Source organism: Arachis ipaensis, chromosome B09 (assembly GCF_000816755.2).
Source record: "Arachis ipaensis cultivar K30076 chromosome B09, Araip1.1, whole genome shotgun sequence".
In the NCBI taxonomy this organism is placed as follows: Eukaryota; Viridiplantae; Streptophyta; class Magnoliopsida; order Fabales; family Fabaceae; genus Arachis; species Arachis ipaensis.
In genome coordinates, this window is record NC_029793.2 from 91,663,947 (window position 1) to 91,673,750 (window position 9,804).

Genomic DNA, 9,804 nt, shown 5'->3' on the forward strand with positions numbered 1-9,804 from the left:
AGTTTATCTCTGTAGATCAAAATTTATTATTGATAGTTGACGGATCACTTTATAGTAATCCGTGGCTCCAAGTGAAAAATTGAACGGGAAGGTGTTCCCACCTTTTGAAGAAAGACCGAGAAAAATTAATAATGGACAGGTCGTCATTAAATGTAAGTTATTCACTGTGATCAGTAAGCAAACCAAGGGTTGAAGTAGGATAATAGCAGAGACAATTACCCAGTTCCAATACTCCAGAGATAAGTTGCACTGAAGGAAGAAAGAATACCATTAAATTAAAATGAAAGTAAATGTTCAATGGGGAAAGAAGTTTAACTTTAATTACTCCTGGTAGGAAAACGTCTTGTCACCAGTTCCTCCAACGGGTTGAACACGCTGAATGAGAAAGTAAGGGACACAGGTAAAGAAAATTAATTGCATTGAATCACCAACATGGTTGGGATGGGGGAAAAATAGCTGAATGGGCAGGTCCAGGGGAAACACGGTATACCAAGGGATAAATGGGAATCAATCAGAAAAGAAACTGACACATTAGAGTCAAAGAAAAATACGGCATAAAATAAAAAGAGTATGGGCAAGATAAAATCAAGTTTATAAGATACGTATAGCAGAAGCTAATGGAAGAATTAATTATGAGGCCAAATATTAACGGCACACGATGAAAGGCATAGCTTGATAACATATAGTCGCTTGTTTAACAGTTTAAGATCCCATTAAACTTTATTAGCTAAACTTTTGTTAATGGTGCATATCAGCAGATAAAAAAGTATTTTGAATAACATTAACAACGAAGTAGAAGGCAAGTCTAACGATGACTATTCTTTGGAGGTGTGAAAACTAAAAAATAGCTAACCAAGTACATGCACAGAGACGATTCCAAATTCGCTCCAAAACCTGTTAACACCCCCATACACCCACATGAAGCCCGAAATTTAGCCTTGCCCATGTATACGCCGGAGCTGGAAATGAAGAGAGGAAAAATCAAAAGTCAAGGATCTGAACTCATCCAAGTCAAAGAAAGTGTGCACAAACAAAAGATGGGATTGCTCATGCAAGAAGATTTAAAAAAAATTAACATGCATAAACTCGGACTGCGCACTTTATGGAAGAATGCGAAGTGAGCATAGCATGATAACCTTGTGGGACCATTATTTTTGTGAAACTATTTTCATAGAATAGCCAAGAATCATATAACCAGAGAAGAGATAGATAACACATAACTGAACACATAAAAAAGGGAGTAAGCTGTCGATGGTGAAGGAGTAGCCGCCACAACGACGGGTCAAAGAATCGGCCTCGGAACGATCACGGAAGCCCCTAATGAGCCGGACTAAGTATTGAGAGCATTGGCCAAATCAAGGGTTTCAGGGTGTATGCAGTCTGAAAGTGCCAAGTTAAGGAAATAACAGCTTAGTGGGCCGTCGCTCACGTAAACCACATAGTAAAAAATATCACATTGGGTTGATGTGCGCCAACAGGCCGGTTATCGTTGAATTTGAACTGAAGCATCAATTAGTACCCAAATAGTAGAAATCCTCAAACAAAATAGGAGTACAAAGCAACACAAAACTGCTGTGTGTAAAAACAAACAGTATAGAGCACGCAAAACGTGAACCTCGAAAGAGAATGCCACACCCACCCAAACATATTTGTTACCATTAAAGCAACATCGAGGGCTTACTAATATGGATCACACAATAACCATGAAATACACAACGCAAATTAAAAAACATTCATAAATAAAACATGGAGCTAGCAAGCCCAATCATGGGAAACGCATCACACAGAGGCGACACCATACAATTAAAGGCAGAGATACAATAACTAATGACTAATGCCTAACGCCTAAATTATTCACCTAATGGGAAGATAAGTTCATATAAAACAACGCACAAAACACCACAGCATTTTTTTTCACACACATGCAGAAAACTCCATGCTACCCTTGATGGAAACAACTCTGGCCCATCTTATGCGACCAACAAATCTGACGACTCCATTAGTCAGACCAACAGAACGGAATTGCGCCTCCGATATGACGGCATCAAGTGACGAATCAAAGACATCGAAGCTAAATGGTGTAGATGCCAACCCCACTCCATGGAGGTTGAGATCAAACATAACACATGGTGTATCGATCTGGTTAGGATCACCAACAAAGAGATGCCAACCCCACTCCATTCCACCAGAAGGTCCAAAGTTGATGGTCATCAGATGGATCCCGAACCTAGCAGAGGACCGCTCATAGGTAACAAAATCCACACAATCATGGTGCCCAATCAAAGTAGGATGCTCCACACGTACACCTATACCTATTTCAATCTCATTCCATGTAGAATCTAGCGTGGAGTACCTAACCACAGAAACCGCTTTCTTACGAAATCTCCCTTCATTATTGACCCAATAAATATAATGATTGGCAACTGCATAACTACTGCCCAGTCTATCAACCATTGGTGGGGTCCGAACAGAGTGACTCCACTGACCCGCATTCGAATTAAAGATCTGTATGTCGTATCTAGTAGCTGCCAGGTGACACTTGGCGAGGCTGAGAATCTTATAATCATCACTACCAACCACGCCGACAAAGGCATAAACAGACCAGTCATTATGATGGTTGAAGTGGTAACAGTCAGACCCTGGATCTGGAATAATAGACCTCTAGGAGCCCAACGGATCCCATATAACCAACGAACTGGAACAGCCATCGGTAGAATACCTAGCACAAAGCTTGCCCATGACAGACCCTACCAAGGAAAACCACGTCCAGACGAGAGGAGCGGTCATCAGAACCTCCACACAAGTTTCGAAGACTTACAGAGACAGCTATCCACAATCGACCTCTTTCAGCGGATTGTCCAAATGAAGGACCACCGCCTTCCCTCCTTTTGACTTCAAATGAGTGACCATGTTATCTGCCAGGTTCAACCTATTGTGCCAATCACGCAACATGCATCTGCCCCTTCCAATTGTTTTTCCATTGGATAGAAGAAATATCTTCAGAATCAGGTCCGTTGGCAGCACCGAGAAGTTGGAATTGGTTGGATCCCGAGAATGGCCACCGTCGAAGACGGCATCAATCTGTGTGGTGGATGATCGGGAGCTTCCAACTAGGTGCTGATCTTCCATGCTAGCCGTTGAGGAGGAAATGTGAAAAAGATAAGGGATAATGTACGAGAAAGAGAGAAGACAAATGCTAGGTTAATGGGGAAATGAGATCTTTACGTGGTGTGATATGGCTAGACGGTGAGTCTGGTTCTTCTTAAATACATACCAACAAAATATAGATATAGATATATAGATATATAGATATATTTTCTTCATTATGAGAGCCAGAACAACAACAACCTCACCAGTCTAATAATGTTGGTAATAAATGTGAGTAGCCAAATAAGACTTATAGTAAATAAGAAAAATAAATGTATAAATACATAAATATATTAATAATAAAATAAAGTAAAATTGTGAAATTAAATCTTTACCCCACCATTACAGTTAACTCCACGGCAACAACACCTGGTCACTAAACAAAATGATGATGCATGAATTGATGAAAGTCCAGGCCGGTGAAACGTGGTCGTTGAAAAGGATAATGCATTAATTCATGATGATACGGGGTGATGACACGTTGATTTCGAATGCGTTGCTGAAATCGGGATTTAAGATATTAACTAAGGATTAGGAGAGAACATTTCCATTGAGTTCCAGTGAATTACAATGTGTTGATACAAAATAGAAGATAGAATGTAGAATTTTCTATTTTTGTAGTCATAAAAGGTCGTCGTCTTGATGTTTACACAAGCTGGAAAGAGGCGAATGGATACGTTTTTAATTTTACCATCCCAGAGCTTCATGATTTCAATAGCTATAAACAAGCCTCATTGTGCTTTAAATCCAAAATGTCCTCCTTTTCTTTGGAGAAAGTTGCCAGTTAAAAAATGAGTAGAGGCACTCACGAATGAGTTTTTGGACATAAACTGCCACTGTCATGTGGGGAAGTCTCCATCGTTGTCCAATTATCTCATATAAGTACTAAGAGCATATGTTCCTCTTGTCCTTTTCCCTTTTCTTCTTCTATCTTTTTTCCTTTAAGTAAAATCCCTTTTCGGCCCCTGTCTCTTTTTAATTTAGACTACCCACACCTTAAAGCTTGGAAAATAACAATCCGTCCCCTATCCTTTCTTTTTATTAGACATATGAGCCCCGACAAAAAGTAGCGGAAAATGCTTTTGTGTCTTTTGATTGGGATTGTTGATTGCCTATATAGTTATCAAAAAGACATTGCAGATGAATGATAAACGTTTGATTGGGACGTTGTTTTTATGATTATATAGGAGCTAAATAGTCCCAATCAAATGATTATCATCCATGTAGGACTGATGAAGGCTAGGTCATACAAGTTACATCACACGTATGCATTATCCGTCATCCTTTGCCGAAAATTATTATAGAAGGACTTATGTCTCTAATGAAAAAGAAGGACAAGGGGCGGGTTGTCATTTTCCAATCGTTAAGGTGCAGATTATATAAGTTCAAAAAACTTAGGGACCGGAAAGGGGTTTTACTCTTTTCCTTTTAGATTTACTTGATTGTTCCTCCCTTTTTTCTTCTGTCTTATTTGCGTCTATCTTTGTTTTTGTGTTGTAATTCTTTCTTTCCCCTCCTTCTATTCTCTTTTCCCCCTCATGTTTTTCTTCATTTTTTTTCACTTTGCTCTGCTGCTAAAAGAATCTTTCGCATGTAAATTCTCATTTTGTTTGCTTGTTTCCCTTTCATTCCTGTTCAGATCTTCTTTGTGTCCTTTCTTTCCTTTCTTTGGCATTTGCTCTAGCATCTAAGACCCAAAGTTGTCATTACTATCCATCATCACTTGCTTCCCTTTATTTTTGTTTTCTAGAGCTAGCACTCATCATGGATTCTTCTTGGGATGTTCTCTAGGGCTTCCTTGTATGTTGATTTTCAATACTAGCTTCTATATTTTGTTTCTCTTCTTCTACTCCTATTACCTCTAACTTTTCTTTATTGATAAGATAGTGATTTTTTTTATCATGGTCAATCCTTCTGCAAGTGAAGTTGATTTGGTGGTTACTCTTATAGTCAACATTGAACCCTCTCCCATTAATCATGTACCTTCCTATACTAGCTTAGTAAGGTTCACCACTATATGTATTCTAGCAAAAATTTTCCTATATAGACCATTGATATTGTTGTTAACCTTGACAATTCTTCCTATTAGGTTATCAATCTATTTTAAGACAATGATCTTATCATACGACTCAACGGGGGAGACTTAAGAGTCTAACTCAAGTTGTAACTTTGGCTATTGTAGCTTTCAACGAGTTGAAGTTCAGTTCCCACATTCTCGCTGTGAGGTAATTAATGATCATATATCTTCAAATTAAAGGATCCTCCATTAAAGCAAAGTCAAAGTCTTCGCTCATATAGAATTTGACTAGATAGAAGTTGTTACTCATATTAATGACATATATGCTCCGTTTGTTACTCCAAATGCTTTCTAGCCTTCGCTTTATAGCTGTGTCCCTACTTTGCTACTTAGCGGTTTCACTATTAGAGAATCCCACCATGGCTTCCAAAGTTTTCTTTTAGTAGTCTCACTAATGACTATCTTGAAAAGGCCCTCTTTTATTTTCTTAAACCATACCCCTTAGTGTTAATGACAAATCCTTTTCTCCCTCTTCTTGCTTCTTCATCATTTTTGTTTCTTCTTTGCTCTCTTCGCCTTTCCCTTCTTCTGAATCAAATTTATCATCTTCCATATGGTATTTATTTAGTACTTTCTTCACCATTCGAGCAAAAGTTCCTTCTTCTCCTTGACTTATACCTTTTCCAGGATTGTCGCACATCCATTCCTCTTCTCTCGGAATGAAGATTTGAGTCCCTAAGAAAGCTTCTACTTGTTTTCTCACCTTCTCAATAGCCTTTTATAATTTATATTGTTCTTTTGGTGATGACTGATGTTCATAATGAGCCAGTCCTAGGCTCCCTATAACAATCTCAAGGTAGCAGAGGCTTAAACAATCTTGGTTGTACAGAGAGAAATGACTAGTTTTTTAACTTATCTTTGCGGCAAATATAATTCTATATACTCAACATAGATATCGAACTTCTAACTTCTTAATTAAAGAATATTTGAGAACATCTAAGTCTTTAGAATTTAGATTGACAACTAGTAGGAAGCCCTAATATTCAAACCCCTAACAATGCATGTAAAATTCAACTATATATAATGTTAAAATTAGCTCAATCCAATCAAAATTGACTTAAAACTGGCCTAAGCAAATTCAGTGGTCTCTATGATGGGTTGGATTGTTCCATTTTAACAAATCTGAGCTTCGGTCATATATTTTCCAATTTATTAGTGTAGCCCATAAGATTCAACCAAGAATCAGTTATTGAACCGGTAGAATTAAAAGTTCAAAAGTTTAAAAGTTCAACCAAGGTTCAACTAAGAATGAGCTAGATATAATAAAATAATATATTTATGTATAAAATATATATATCACTACAAGAAAAATATTGAGTACTGTCAGATTTACCGTCGAAAAAATGATTAAATCCGATGTAGACTATTTACCGTCGGATTTTGCGTCAAAATTTATTCGACAGAATAATCCTTACTGGTAACAAATTTATTTGACGAAATACACCTTGATGGCACACTGTTGGATTTATCCATCCGATGATAATTTGCATAGGATTTAGTGGCAAAATATGGATGTTAAGAAAACAAAATCTGTTGCAATGTACCGTCAGAAATTTTCTGACGGTAACGTTAGCGCCAGAGCATACGGCTTTGCGCCACCTTACCGTGGGATTAATCCGACGGTAATATTTTTTGTAAATTTTTTTTTGAAAATTAACTGGGCTGTTATCGTTAGTATATTCCAACGGTAGATTATTTTATTTTAATAATTTTTTTGTCTATCTATAATGTACTCCAATAATTAATAAATAAAATAGTGCTTTAAAATTGATGTGAAATATCAAATATAGAAATTAAAAATATGGAATGATTGATGCGGAATTTTCACACTTACGATTTGCAAGTATATCGTGTCGTACCATGTAATACCACGGGAGTGGGTTATCGTTCCCACGAGGATTAACAGATTAAGCAAGCAATAGTCAATTGATTATTCTAGTCAAACAATCAAAATTAAGGGTTTCAATATCAAATAGCATGAAAACAGAGAATGAAACAGTAAACTAAAATTGGTTTAGAAAATAATATGATTAAGAAAGTTGAGGTTTTAGAGATGTTGAGACTTCTGGAAAAACACGTTTCACTTTCCACCTTGATTACGCAAAGATGTATCTATGACAAATCATTAGTAATCAAACCCCAATCCCTTAGTAATTCAATTTCTCTTTAGCTTAATTAATCGCTAATCCCCTAGTCAATTATTTAAGAAAAGAGGTGAAGCGCTTTCACTGATTTAAAAGCCACACTATTCACAAGAATTATTCCTAGTTGATTCGATGTCACATATCAAGTCTAGTTTTCAAACTCAAGAATTGTGAGAAGAAATTTTCAAGTATAATTCAATTAACTAACATTTCCAAGAAATTAAGAGAATTCAAGTTAGAAAAGAATTGTTTCCCAACATATTCAAACTTTTTCTTAAGAAAACAGAAATGTATTAATCAAAGGTAGAAAAGCTATAATATTAGTCCTTAGGAATTAACAGAGCTTCTAACCTTAACGAAAGAGATTAGTTTCTCATGCTTCAAGAGAAAACCTAAAAATCTTGAGTTGTATAAACTGCCCAAGAGGAGAGCGTGTATGTGACTTCTCTCCCTACATACTAACCCTGAACAAATTCAAAATTCAAAACTTAAAAGAGAATCAACTTAAAACATAATCAAATCTAACTCATTAATATTTTTTCTTCCCAAGTCAGACTTTAGATCTTTCTCCTCATGATCTGCAATCAATGCTAGAATTCATGGGCTTATGTTGAGCCTTGAGTAAATCATTTTAAGTGTTGAATAATTGGAGGACTTAGTGGATGAATTAAGGCCTCTGGGAGGGGACCCATAGTACCACGTCACACGTGAGTCCCTTCACGTTGTACGTGAAGCCAAATCTTGGTCTAATTTGCTCTCTGTCTTGATCCTTACGTTAGACATGAAGAGTTCCACGTTGAACGTGGCTTCATTTTGCTTCAATACAGCCTCTGTTTGCTTCTCTTCACATTGCATAGCTTTGTTCTCATGTTGCACAGCTGTGTCATGATGCGTATGCTTGATGTCCCTCTTTTGCTATGGTCGTGTGTATGCATGCTAGATGCGTACGTATGACACCCTTTAATTGCTCCTAGTTTGCTCTTTGTTTGTTCTAGGTGTTAGACGGCTGCATATGAGAAATGCATATGTATGATTGGGCAAACTTCTCTTCACATTGCACGGCTATGTTCCTGTGTGCAATGACTGGTGTTATTGTGCGTACGCATGTAGCATGCTTATGCATGATACCCTTTTATTTTCCCAACGTGCCATGCCTAGGGTGCCACGTTCCACGGCTAGTCTTTTTTGTTTCCACTTTGTTCTCTGTTTGATCCTAGCTGTGTTATGCCTTGTCTTCCATGTTCCACGACCATTATTGTTTGTCTAGGGAGCTCTTTGTTTGGTCCAGAGAGCTCTCTATTTGATTTCCTTTCATGTGCTTTTTGTTCATGATGACTCCTAGTCTCTATTTTTTCTTGATTTTTTTGCCAATTCTCTTCCAATTTCTCCTGTAACAAATGAAGTCAACTAACTCAAAGTATTGCTCATTTAACCATGATGTCCTTGCTTATCTAACAAGAATTCTTAGTTTATTGACTGGAATTCTAAAGGAAAAATACTAAAGATACGAATGCATCATAACACCAAACTTAATACTTTACTTGTCCTCAAGCAAAAGAGAAGAAAAGAAAAGAATTGCATTAGATAAAGGGTGATTAAATCATTTCTGAAGCTCATGTCTCTCTTAGGAGTGGGGTTTAGCAAATCATGTAATTATCTCTAATTTCTCTTCCTTCTTGATGAATCTTGCATTCTTGGGAGTGAAGGATCCCCGAGAGTTAAGGCTCGGATGATATTATGAGACTCTTCTTTTAAACTTTGATTGATCCTTGAATCTCTTATTTATAATAGAGAGATTTTTGGGTTGATAACTCTAAATGCTCCGTTTTCAAGGCAACTCTTAATTTTGGACATTTGATCGATAATCCTGGACTAGTTGGCCCAAGTTACCGGATGATAAGGCACATCTCTGATCTAGTTATCCGAGACACTCCTTGATACATTTGCACCACAACCATATAGTTAAAGACTTTAAATTCTCAGCCATCAATGTCCATAGCCTCTTTGGACTTCTAAATGTTTTGTCTCAAGGAAACTCTTGATGGTGGGTTCTCGATCGATAATCCCGGACCTATTAGCCCAAGTTATCAGGTTATGAGGCACCCTACAGATCTATTTACCCGAGCCCTATCCTTGGGCAATAAACACCACAGATATATAAATGGGCTCTTTAACTATTGATGCTCAGAGCTTTGCAGCCCTTAATCTTTATCTTGGTTTCTTTTCTTTATACTGTTTCTTTTATTTCTTTTTTTTTTCTCTTTTTTTTTCTTTTTTTTTCTTTTTTAATTCAAGTTCAAGGATCTTTTTGTTTGGTCAGAGGTCTCATAATACATCTTTAGGCCTCATGCTCTTAAAGAATCGTTCTTTCTTTTCATATAAGATCATCAACATTTTAACTCAATCCATGACAATCACAAGTATGTACCACCACTT